The sequence below is a fragment of the Lissotriton vulgaris genome, chromosome 1_1 (assembly GCF_964263255.1).
Source record: "Lissotriton vulgaris chromosome 1_1, aLisVul1.2, whole genome shotgun sequence".
Classification (NCBI taxonomy): Eukaryota; Metazoa; Chordata; class Amphibia; order Caudata; family Salamandridae; genus Lissotriton; species Lissotriton vulgaris.
In genome coordinates, this window is record NC_141685.1 from 718700207 (window position 1) to 718713153 (window position 12947).

Genomic DNA, 12947 nt, shown 5'->3' on the forward strand with positions numbered 1-12947 from the left:
CTAAAACTAGTCTATGGTTGCTTGTGTTTAGGCTCAGAGTTGACGTGGTTTGGCCGTTGTACTCAACTGCTTTTATTGAAGAAGGCCTGAGGCTGATTTGCATAACATTAGCCTTTTATGAGTGGTACAAAAACTCAAAAAGGATAAAATGATTAACTGGAATATGTCCCCAAGTAATTGCCAGTGCTTGAGATTAATTAGCGCATTCCACCGATCTTTTCTTTGCTTTTCTTATTGAGTTACCCTGGGGGCAACAGATATACACTGATGCAGACACAAAACCTCAAGCAACACTTTATGGATGCGGCCCACCAGACCAAAACCAATCTTGGTTTGTATGTGTTTCTTCTTAGAGGGGTTGTGGCCTGTCAGTTTAGGCTGGACTTTCATAAATGAGCAGGATGAGGCAAATTTGCATAAATGGCTCCCAATGAATACCATAGACTTGGCTGACAAAAACATCTATTATTCAGCACCACAGTACACTTCAGTATGCCCATGGTCTTTACAAAATGATGTTTTATGTTAAGAGTGGAAGAGTGAGCATAAAAATGATAGGTTGGAAATTGGCCCAAATCATTGATTGATTAACTCAAGGATTCCACCATCGCCTTTTTTCTGTTTTTTGTCATCTTACTCTCCAAGCAACTAAACTTGTTGCTCTTGACAATTGCAATATCTGGGTGAAACCCTAAAGCAAAACGGAAGCCCTAGATGCTTTAGAGGTTTACCTTCTTTTTGGACCTGATCCGATGTTTCACATCCCCCAACTCCAGAATTTGTGACATAATAGATACGAGAAGCCGGGTCAGTATATGGTGCTCACTTATGTAAGTGTAGCACCCTTCACTAACCTAGGCGATCCTTTTGATTATTTTAATGGTTAAGATAACCATAGAAAGCTCTGTAAGTGGTAGCTGTGGAGAACAGCCTTCAGGCTTAATCTAGGAGGAATGCAAACAGCTTGCTTCACCTGTAGCTAATCATTTAGTTTAGGCTAAATGGAAAAGAACCACACAGTGTACTTATAAAAATAGATATTTATTACAATGACTCACTAGCACCTTACAAGATCTCCGACTCAGGGATATATCCACAATGGGCGTATCAAGAGAGAGAGAGAGGCCTAGATAGCTAGTCCGAGTCCCCAAGGGTTTATATGTTAATCAACAAGAACTAGCTACATGTGACTTATTACAGGACTCTGGCTTGTTTTGAGAGCTGACACCTGTTAGGTGTTTTCATGAAGCCCTTACCCACCAACCTAGTTGGTGGCATGCTTCATCATCGGGCCCACCCAGTGACACCTAATGTGTCCCGGGTGTGCTTCTACGCCTGATTACAGTGGAGCTGGTATTTTACTAAGAGTGCAGTGTAGGGGATTGTGAAGTGAGATTAAAAAGACTTGGCGGGGGTCCCAGTACCCGAGGGTAAATTAGATTTTAATAACTGGGCCTCCGTCAGCGGTTAAAAAACAAGGCAGGTGGATGTTGTGGTGGCAGGTTAAGACCTCCTACATCCGGTGTTGGTCGACATGTTTCAGCCAGTGCCTTTAGTAATGCTGGGTTTCCTCAGGATCGTAAAAAAGTGCTGGTGCAATTTAAAAGAAAACATTAAGTGGAGTGTATTACAGTCTATGTGTTACACTCACTAAGGTGTTCTAGGTGTTAGAGGGTGATTCCCTTCTCAAGCATACCAGGACATACAACATATATGACGGAGACAAAACATGTAGGAGAAAGAGTCATTTAGCATGTTGATGGAGGTCACACAAAACACAGTATGGCCGGTTCTAAGGTACATCGTGGGAGACTAGAAGCGGCGAAAGTGTAACAGTACTGGTGGTACTGTTAATAGTGATTATCGAGTAATAACATAGGCGTGGTGAGGCTAGAACACGGGCAGCACACACACACACTATGTGGTACGAGCGTAAGGGTTAAGTTCTCACGCTAGTGATTTGCAGCCGATGCTTCCTGGAGTGGATCGACAAGGGGTTTTGACCCTGTGAAGAAAAATGGGGGTCCACTGGCGGTTAGGAGACCTGTAGGGAAAAAGAGCGTTTACCCGGGTGCTGTATCCGGGGATCATCATGCTAACAGACGTCTTGGTCAAAGCCTGCGGGGTACCTGTTGTGCCGTCCTCAAACTCCGGTGTTTGAGTGATGGCGGCCGCTCTGTATTTATCATGTTCTTCAATTGCTGGCACCTGGAGTGGGGAGAAATGGTGAAAAGACTACCCTGATTGTGGCCAGTATGTCGGGCGCATGCGCGAGCCTGGAACAGTGTTATCGTTGTTCCGCGCATGCGTGGTAGTGTTTTATCTTGCACATGCGTGGTTGTATCGTGCATGGAGTAATGAGAAAAAAATAAAATAAAAGTATATTAAGTGCCACCATGTAGACATGCGGCATGCCCCGGAGAGCCTGAGGTGTTGAGAATCAGGTTCGGCTGGCTGTTGGATGAAAGTTTGGATTGGGTGTCCTGGTCTGTTGGTGAGAAGCCTAATATCTTCTAAGCAGGCTGTCATGTCAGAAGCGGTGGATATTAACACCAGCATGCCCCTTTCCATTGTGCTCCGGCTGAAATGTACATGCCCACAGGCGGTGATAGGGGCCAACACGTGCATGGCCCCTATCCACACTCCTTCCCTCCAATGCAGATTCCTTCCATTGTCTTTGATGTCCACAGGCCTTGGGAGGACCTCCACAGGGCATGGGCACTGATGTTGCAGCTAGCTTGCAGGAAGAGGAGGCCAGGAGCAGCAGGAATCTTCCCCGATGCTGCCTCGGTGCCCAGAGCGAAATTCAACAGAGTTCAGAGTACCCAGATGGTTGAAGTAGTGGAGTTGGATCTGAATCGAATCCCACAACGAATCTATCGACCCACCCACAGGTAAGCCTTTAAGCACCCTAAGGTGAGGGTTGGGACGATTCAAGGGTCCCTCCCAGAGGAGAGGTCAGACAGTGGGGAGGATAAGTTCACGCCTTTGTCCAGTTTTACGGGGAGCTGGGAGCCAACGGCTCCCTGATCAGGTTTGTACTGGAGCATGCAAGGAGGGCACCACATGTGCTCTTTCAGCAGACTATGTGGTGCTGGCAAGTGCCCCCACTCTGGCCAAATACACTAAGTCCTGTCTAGAAGGTGGAAACCTATTGTCCTACCTACCCCTGCTTGGGCTTGGCCCAGCAGCAGGAGGGCAGAATTGTGTCTGTGGTTGGCAGCAGCCCTAGTCTGCTGTCAGGCTCTGTACGATTAGTCCCTGGAGCATGGAGGGCTCCCTAGAGGAGTCCTACTGTGGATGGAATCATACCTCCAACATCGGATACAGTGTTCGGGTATGATTCCAACATGTTCGATACCAGGGACGTACTAGGGTACACCAGCAGCCAATTAGGAATGTACCAAGATACTAACCATAGCCAATTTAGGGAGGAAGCACAGTGATTGGGGTCCTGTTTAGCAGGATCCCAGTCAGACTAGTCAGAAAAACAGTATGCCACTTGCAAAAAGTGTAACTAACCATGAAAGCAGATCCTACTTTCCTACACTAGATATATTCTTCATAATCTTCACTACCTTATAAAGGTCATAGTCAGATGGATCACTTTGAACCATTAATCTCTCTAAATTTTAATACAAAGACATTAAACTCCCCAAATACTCTGATAAACTACAAATCCTTATCCATAAGTAGTAGCACCAATCATTAGACCTCCTTGTCCAATTCTAAATCTGCTCCTATATCTGACAAGTATAGTTCTTATCAAATTTGCATTTGGATGCTTCCCTAAATATGATTGCCCCTCTAACCATGTACTCCAGCGTTTCCCAAACTATGGTCCGCGGACCCCCAGGCGTCCTTGAGACATTCCCAGGGGGTATGCAGGACTCGAGTATCTGTCGTCGTAGTGAAAATGAAACGCTCATGCGTCCTCACAGCTCACAAGAGCTGTGAATGTTGGGGCAGGGGCGTCGAGACCACAACAATACAATCGGGAGGCGGGGGCAGCGAATGGGCAGTGGGCAGTCAGGGTGCTGTGGCTGCAGGGGGAACAGCGGCTAGGGAAACGAGCGGAACAGAAGGCAAAAGGGGCACAAAACGAGGAAAAAAGGAGTAGCACAGAAAACAGAAGGGTACAAAAAAACGAGTGGAACAGAGGGCAGAAGGGCACAAAAAACGAGAGGACAACGAAGTGGAACAGAGGGCAGAAAGGCACAAAAAACGAGTGGAACAGAGGGCAGAAGGGCACAAAAAACAAGGGAAAAACGAGTGGAGCAGAGGTCAGAAAGGCACAAAAAACGAGTTGAACAGAGGGCCGAAAGGCACAAAAAAACAAGTGGAACAGAGGGAAGAAGGGCACAAAAAACGAGGGGACAATGAGTGTCACAGAGGGTAGAAAGGCATAAAAAAGGAGTGGAACAGAGGGCAGAAGGGCACACAAAATGAGGGAAAATTAGTGGAACAGAGGGCAGAAAGGCACAAAAAACGAGTGGAACAGAGGGCAGAAAGGCACAAAAAGCGAGTGGAACAGAGGGCAAAAGGGCACAAAAAACGAGGGAAAACGAGTAGAACAGAGGGCAGAAAGGCACAAAAATTTAGGGGAAAAAAGAGTGAAACAGAGGGCAGAAAGGCACAAATAACGAGTGGAACAGAGGGCAGAAAGGCACAAAAATGAGTGGAACAGAGGGCAGAAAGGCACAAAAAATAAGGGGAAAACGTGTGGAACAGAGGGCAGAAAGGCACAAAAAATCGAGTGGAACAGAGGGAAGAAAGGCACAAAAAATGAGGGAAAAACAAGTGGAACAGAGGGCTGAAAGGCACAAAATACGAGTGGAACAGAGGGCAGAAAGGCACAAAAAATGAGGGAAAAACGAGTAGAACAGAGGGGAGAAATGCACAAAAAATAAGGGGGAAAAAGAGTGAAACAGAGGGCAGAAAGATACAAATAACGAGTGGAACAGAGGGCAGAAATGCACAAAAAGCGAGTGGAACAGAGGGCAGAAAGGCGCAACAAACGGGGGAAAAACGAGGGGAACAGAGGGCAGAAAGGCACAAAAAACAAGTGGAACTGAGGGCATAAAGGCACAAAAAACGAGGGAAAAACGAGTGAAACAGGAGGCAGAAATTTAACAACAACAAGGGGCCCCAATTAGTCAGCAGGGACCTCGGGGAACATACTTTATACAAACAACAACGGTCCCATGCATACAAAAATGTGAAAAGACTGAAATATAGACGGAATCAATCTATATTAGAAGTGACATGTCCAGCCGGACAGTGGTCTTCAAATTTTACTCAATTTACAATTGTTACACAGCACGAAATACCTTCCATAGGTCAGCCAGTGTGGAACACAAGCCTGTGCCCAGCACTTACAGAACGGGTACGTTCGCCAAGACCTAGGCTGCACAATTACGAAGCCTGATTTTCAAATGTGTAATTTTCCACCAGCATGCTTCGACGAAACATTATTACACTGGTAAATGCTTCTGAATGCCACTTGCTCCCACAATGTAGCTCTTCACTGGTCACTATATTCACCTGATCGGCAAGGCTCAGGCTATATATTCTAATGTATATATCTCCCTTTCCCCTTTTCTCCCCTTCTAGGCAATTAGAGGCTAAAATTCTTGTTAAGGCTTTGATTGTAATGTCCTGATGATGGTCCCCGTGATTTACTAGGGGGTCCGAAACGCCATCGACCTTTCTAGCACCTAATGCCAAAATGTGATTAATTCTAAATCTGCTCCTATATCTGACAAGTATAGTTCTTATCAGATTTGCATTTGGATGCTTCCCTAAATATGATTGCCCCTCTAACCATGTACTCCAGCGTTTCCCAAACTATGGTCCGCGGACCCCCAGGCGTCCTTGAGACATTCCCAGGGGGTATGCAGGACTCGAGTATCTGTCGTCGTAGTGAAAATGAAACGCTCATGCGTCCTCACAGCTCACAAGAGCTGTGAATGTTGGGGCAGGGGCGTCGAGACCACAACAATACAATCGGGAGGCGGGGGCAGCGAATGGGCAGTGGGCAGTCAGGGTGCTGTGGCTGCAGGGGGAACAGCGGCTAGGGAAACAAGCGGAACAGAAGGCAAAAGGGGCACAAAACGAGGAAAAAAGGAGTAGCACAGAAAACAGAAGGGTACAAAAAAACGAGTGGAACAGAGGGCAGAAGGGCACAAAAAACGAGAGGACAACGAAGTGGAACAGAGGGCAGAAAGGCACAAAAAACGAGTGGAACAGAGGGCAGAAGGGCACAAAAAACAAGGGAAAAACGAGTGGAGCAGAGGTCAGAAAGGCACAAAAAACGAGTTGAACAGAGGGCCGAAAGGCACAAAAAAACAAGTGGAACAGAGGGAAGAAGGGCACAAAAAACGAGGGGACAATGAGTGTCACAGAGGGTAGAAAGGCATAAAAAAGGAGTGGAACAGAGGGCAGAAGGGCACACAAAATGAGGGAAAATTAGTGGAACAGAGGGCAGAAAGGCACAAAAAACGAGTGGAACAGAGGGCAGAAAGGCACAAAAAGCGAGTGGAACAGAGGGCAAAAGGGCACAAAAAACGAGGGAAAACGAGTAGAACAGAGGGCAGAAAGGCACAAAAATTTAGGGGAAAATGAGTGAAACAGAGGGCAGAAAGGCACAAATAACGAGTGGAACAGAGGGCAGAAAGGCACAAAAATGAGTGGAACAGAGGGCAGAAAGGCACAAAAAATAAGGGGAAAACGTGTGGAACAGAGGGCAGAAAGGCACAAAAAATCGAGTGGAACAGAGGGAAGAAAGGCACAAAAAATGAGGGAAAAACAAGTGGAACAGAGGGCTGAAAGGCACAAAATACGAGTGGAACAGAGGGCAGAAGGGCATCCCCAGCGCACTTAGGGCGGCAATTGCAAAAACAACAAGTGATGGCCCAGCACTTACAGAACGGGTACAGAGCATGGGTGTAGAGAGCAAAGAAGGGCTTTTAAGGCAAAGCATGTTTTTCTGTCATCAATACAATTGTGCAGAATATTTTAGCAAAGCACCATACAAACACATAGTATTCACGTTTTGGCATTAGGTGCTAGAAAGGTCGATGGCGTTTCGGACCCCCTAGTAAATCACGGGGACCATCATCAGGACATTACAATCAAAGCCTTAACAAGAATTTTAGCCTCTAATTGCCTAGAAGGGGAGAAAAGGGGAAAGGGAGATATATACATTAGAATATATAGCCTGAGCCTTGCCGATCAGGTGAATATAGTGACCAGTGAAGAGCTACATTGTGGGAGCAAGTGGCATTCAGAAGCATTTACCAGTGTAATAATGTTTCGTCGAAGCATGCTGGTGGAAAATTACACATTTGAAAATCAGGCTTCGTAATTGTGCAGCCTAGGTCTTGGCGAACGTACCCGTTCTGTAAGTGCTGGGCACAGGCTTGTGTTCCACACTGGCTGGCCTGTGGAAGGTATTTCGTGCTGTGTAACAATTGTAAATTGAGTAAAATTTGAAGACCACTGTCCGGCTGGACATGTCACTTCTAATATAGATTGATTCCGTCTATATTTCAGTCTTTTCACATTTTTGTATGCATGGGACCGTTGATGTTTGTATAAAATACAGGAGGCAGAAAGGCACAAAAAGTGAGAGGAACAGAGGGCAGAATGGCACAAAAAAAGAGGTAAAATGAGTAAAACAGAAGGCAAAAGGGGCACAAAAACGAGAGAAAAACAAGTGGCACAGAGGGCAGACGAGCACAAAAAACAAATGGCACAGAGGCAAAATACAGAATACAGAAATATAGGAGCAGCTAAGAACAGAAGGCAAACTGAGCAGAGAGGCACGGGGGCAGCAAAGGGAACAGAAAGGAAAACCGGGCAGAGACACGGGGCAGCAAGGGGTACAGAAGGAAAGACCGGGCAGAGAGAGTACAGGGACAGCGGGAGGAACAGAGGGAAGAAAAAGGGGCACGGATCACGTACAGGCAGCGGGGGAAGACAGACAACAGCAATCACAGACACAATAAAGAAAATACAGCAGGCAACACAATAATAGCAATAAAACGTTGAAAGGCACATGTGTATAGGTTACCGTTACTTGGCAGGCAGGTAAAAATAGATGCAGCCAGGATCAGCAGTAGGATTTTCGTGCTGCTGTCTGATTGCTCACTTTCCACAAGCTCACTTTCCTTGGGTACCACTAAATAATACACTGCTGTATGCGTACATGTCCATGGCAATAGACCCAATTCAGGCTGTCTCCCTCTTGAAATTGTCTCTGCTTCAAAAGGCGTTTTTAAAAAGAAATTTAAATTGTGCAAATTGCTTGGGGGTCCCCGGCTTTCAGTAGTGAATTAGTGGGGGTCCTCAAGAGTCAAAAGTTTGGGAACCACTGATGTACGCCAATCTGTGTAACACCCTCTACCACTAAGGAATTAGCAGATTCTTAAAAGGTTTGCAAAATGTTGAACACCTCTGGCATGCAAATAATGGTAAAATAAATAAAGAAATCTATATAAATTTGCCTTGAAAGACTATTCTTGCCTTCCATGCCTTTCTCCATGCCTGCTAGGAACGTAACAAAAAGGCATCTAACGCCACCAAAAAGGCTTTGATAGTAAAACTATTGTGCAATACCCTTTTCATCACATCAGTCTTTCATTCTTGGAACTCTGCTGCACAGTTCTTTTTTTGACAAAAACCCTCATTGGGCAGTGATTTGAGCTGGACACTAGTGCCAGAACGGCACCTCTCTTTACCACAGTTCACCTGATTGTCTGCTCCCCAGTCCCATCCGTGCACATTTTTCGAGAATTATCAAAAGCTACAATCCAATAAACAATGTTGTCTATCCGCTCTTCCCACCCTTGGACTTTTGCCACAAAATAATGAAAGTTCAGAAAGTCATAACTTCTGTCCGGTCTGTGCTCAGTAACCAGTCAATGTAAATAGCTAAATTTGCCATTATCTACAAAAGACGGTTGTTGCAGCCCTTCTAATGAAAACCACTGACGCTGCAGTTCTGGCCAACTACTGCCCCATGCTTTTCCTGGCTTTTCCCTCTAAAGTGCAGAAAATATAACAAATGACCAGCTATCATATTGTATTGAAAAGTGACACTACCTGAACCCTGCAGATGCAGCTTTCAAATGGCACATGGGATGGAAGCTGTTCTCATCTATGCCCTGCTTTCTTGCATACAGGTAGTACAACCATTCTTATCCCATGGACCTCGTAGCAACTTTTGACATGGTCTACCACTCCTTCTGATGGACTGCCTTCACACAGTAGGCAGGAACATACTTGTCTGATGTAAGTGATTACATGCACCGAGAGCATAAATAATAGATATAGTTCTATCATGGTGTTGAAACAGTGTATATATGCATGCATATAAACAAGGCTGTATTCATGCGTACTCCTACTATGCAAACTCTACTCTAAGTGTACCTAGAGTGTGTGTAGGTATAATGCAGAGAATCCCCCAATGGACTATCAAACCCCATTATGTGGCGGGAGAGAATGTAGGAGCCTGTCTTGGTCATGAACTGGATGCCCCTCGCAGGGATGCCAGACCGCTCTGTGGTGAAGTCTCAGCATGGAGAACCTTCGGTGTCAGCTGAAGTGCCCCCTCTACTAATCTTTTGGGGTGCTCCCTATTCATAATAGAAAGCAGCCTTGAAATGTGCGTTTAGGTTACCGATGTTATGGATATGTAGATAGCCCTATCTCCAAGTGGATGAAGTTAGAACGACATTTGTACATAGTGGATAGAAGGGCCATGTACATGATGTTCGAGGCATCATAATACTGTTGTGTGAATCCAGATGTGTAAACAAAGCAGGTTCAGAGAAACCAATCCATCATTGTCATGCACGCAAATATGCGCAAAAGGTCTCAGCAGAAATGTTATTTGTGAAAAAAAGGACAATGTAAAAAATGAGCAGCTTCACTACATGAGCCTAACCTTGGCACATCCCACCCACTCCTCATATTGAAAGTTGATATATAAAAGCTATGTGAGCCAGCAGCCCATAGTAAAACAAAGTTATTAAAAAACCTTTAAAACTATTCCTATTCCTAAAATCAACTAAAATCAAGCTGCCCTTTAATATATTTATATAAAAGTTTTAAAGTAATTATACTATTTGAAATCGCAAGCACTCAAGAAGCCATGGTGCCAAGAAAAATAAAGCAAACATCTGTTTTGATTCATTTTGTTTAAACACAGGCCAAGTGGTTCAAACCACACAGAAAAGCCAATTGTTATTGTGTTCCGTGTAGCAGAAGCAACATTGCCTTTGCCAACAACCGCAGATACCATTCCCAGAGGCGCACTGCAAAGCAGATTTATGGAGCAAAGGTGTTTCTATCCAGTTCGCACAGCAGCCGCTGAGGAAGGGACTGCATCCTGTAAGCATATCATAGAGATGGTGCTTCATTTCACTAGGAGTCAAAGCATCCGAGGGTGGCTTGAAGAATGTATTAATTCACAGTGGAATACGCTATGGACAAAAATACCCATGGACCTTTAAGGGGAGTCCATCAGTATTTCCATGTCCAGTGGCACAACCGATTTTGATCCCAAGCATAGATCCAATATGTATTCATGGCTGCAAAGCAGGCAGTAGAATACTGGTTGAACGAAGTGAAGCCAAACAGGCCTGAAGGACAAGAAACTGTGATATTTCAGTTCTTGAAGGTGAGGTGTGAGAAAGCAGGGTCCCATGTGCTCACTGGATTGCAGCACGAGCGGTGCTGTCTCCATTCTGGGTTGACTCGGATGTCCATTGCAGAGTAGAAAAATATAAAATCAGGATTCCTGCCACAGGTAGCATGACAGCAGAAGCCCTCCAAAAACGCTTTCCACAAGCAGTGTATGAAAGATGGTATAACTCCAAAAATTGTCTGAAAGGTGCTAACCAGTGCAGAGACAATACATTTTAAAAAGTGACCTATTCCCTTCATATCAGACATATTAAAGATACAGTAAACCAGCTCCTAAGAATTCAGTGAAAAGTTAGTGTGATGTAGTGTCTATATCTCAGACGCGTACCTTGCAACCTGGAGATCAAATGTCTCTCTGGCTGAAGTTAAGGCCTCATCCTTTTGCAAAAGCATGGCTTTCAGTTTGTTCAGAGAATCAGAGCATTTATTGGAAACATTTATCCAAGGCCATAGCGTTGCCTCCCTAACATTGCGGGCAGGTGGAAACAGTACTTGTGTGCAACAAGTGACTATGGAATTAACCGTTACCAGATAAGCGATGCCCAGTTCCATTCCACAGCAACCTTGATCATTCAACATTGAACAGCTCCAATTCAGGAGCAGCTTGAAAACTGGCTAAATCACAGCAGCTGGGGAACCCATCAGATAACAGGACACATTCACAACTGAAGCATGCATGCCCCATGGAGAGAAATGTACTTGGAAAGTAAGGATCTACTTAAAGCATCCTCACAGTTGGAACCACTAAGGAAAACCTCTGTGCCCCCATTCCTGTGTCTAAAACTGAATGTTAATTCCCAGTACTCATGCACATAGCCTAGCCCTAGTGCCTTGTATCTGCCTACCTGTTGGTATTGTAGACAATATTGGAATTGGAAAGTCGTGAAAGGGAGGGTGATGTAACCAAGGATTATTCAGTCAGTGGATGGTGTCTCAGCCATGGTGAAAGGTAATTGGTCTAATTGTTCAATGTGCAACATGGTATATTTTGCATTTTGGCATGCCATTACTATCTGTCTTTCTGTTTGATCATATGTAGAAAACAAACTTGTATTATTGATGTAACTCCATGGCACATGGCCTTAAGGTAGTGTTTGCAACGCCTACCTCAATATTACAATGGACCGTAGTTGTGACTGTCCATGCTGTAAAATAGACATAGCTTGATATATTATGCCAATTGAAGAAAATACTATTTTGCTCAGTGAATGCATTCATCATACAGTTGTCAAACACAGCCAAAGCTTTTTCTAAGTTAACTATGTCAATCTCATGCAGTCTCTCAGCAGCTTCCAGTCAAGAGATTTTCCACAGCTCGCTGTACATTATATACAAGAAGCACTTTTGACATGAGTTCCAGGAACCTGATTGATAATACCTCAGATTCCATGTCATCAGAAAGAAGGGACAAGTGTTGCTTCACCTGAGAAAGTGTTGAGGTTTTTAGCCAATCAAGGCACAGCTTTCCAACACTATATGATGTCCCAACCCCATTATGTTCTGATTGTGCATTTTGCTGATCATGCCTATTGATCCTAAACCCTTTGGTGTTGCCCAGGAATCTAGATTGGTGTCGTCAGGCAAAACCAACCATGCCTTCTAATTGGGGTCTGATTAATTAAAAGAACCATTACGCATCACGGTATCTGGTGCATCTTAACCAAAGAGCATTAAATGCTGCCAGTTCTCAAAGCGTGAGAATGTGGGAATAGAAGGTGTGTTCAAATCCTTCATCTTGGTTATTCCAAGACAGGAAATGTGTTGCATTGTTTTCTTCAGGAAATTAATTTGATGTTGTATGAGGCATGCTCTGAATAAGGCCTCAGTTACCTGAACCTGCCAATCCTTTGTCCCCAAAAACAGATTTTATGTCTATGATGTCTTTCTACAAGTCGAAACCCTGTACAGACAGTTGGGAAATAAAGGAAGCAGAGTATATCATCTTGGTGTTTGCCAATATATTTTTCTTTGCAGGCGTAGGTGCAAGCCTATAATAATAAGAGGTTGGGTCCGATGTGTCAAAACCAGAAAAATAAGCAAACTTTTGTGGAAATGTCTTTGAACTGCCTTCTGGTGGTGTTGGGCAGTGTTCCCATTGAGTGTAGTTCTAAACAGCACATGGGATTCTAGGTTTGTGTAAGAAATGGTGACCATAATGTTAATAACATAGAATGCCCCCAAAATTAGACTTACCACCATACAATTCATCATTAGAAAAGGCAGCTGGTTGCTCTAGA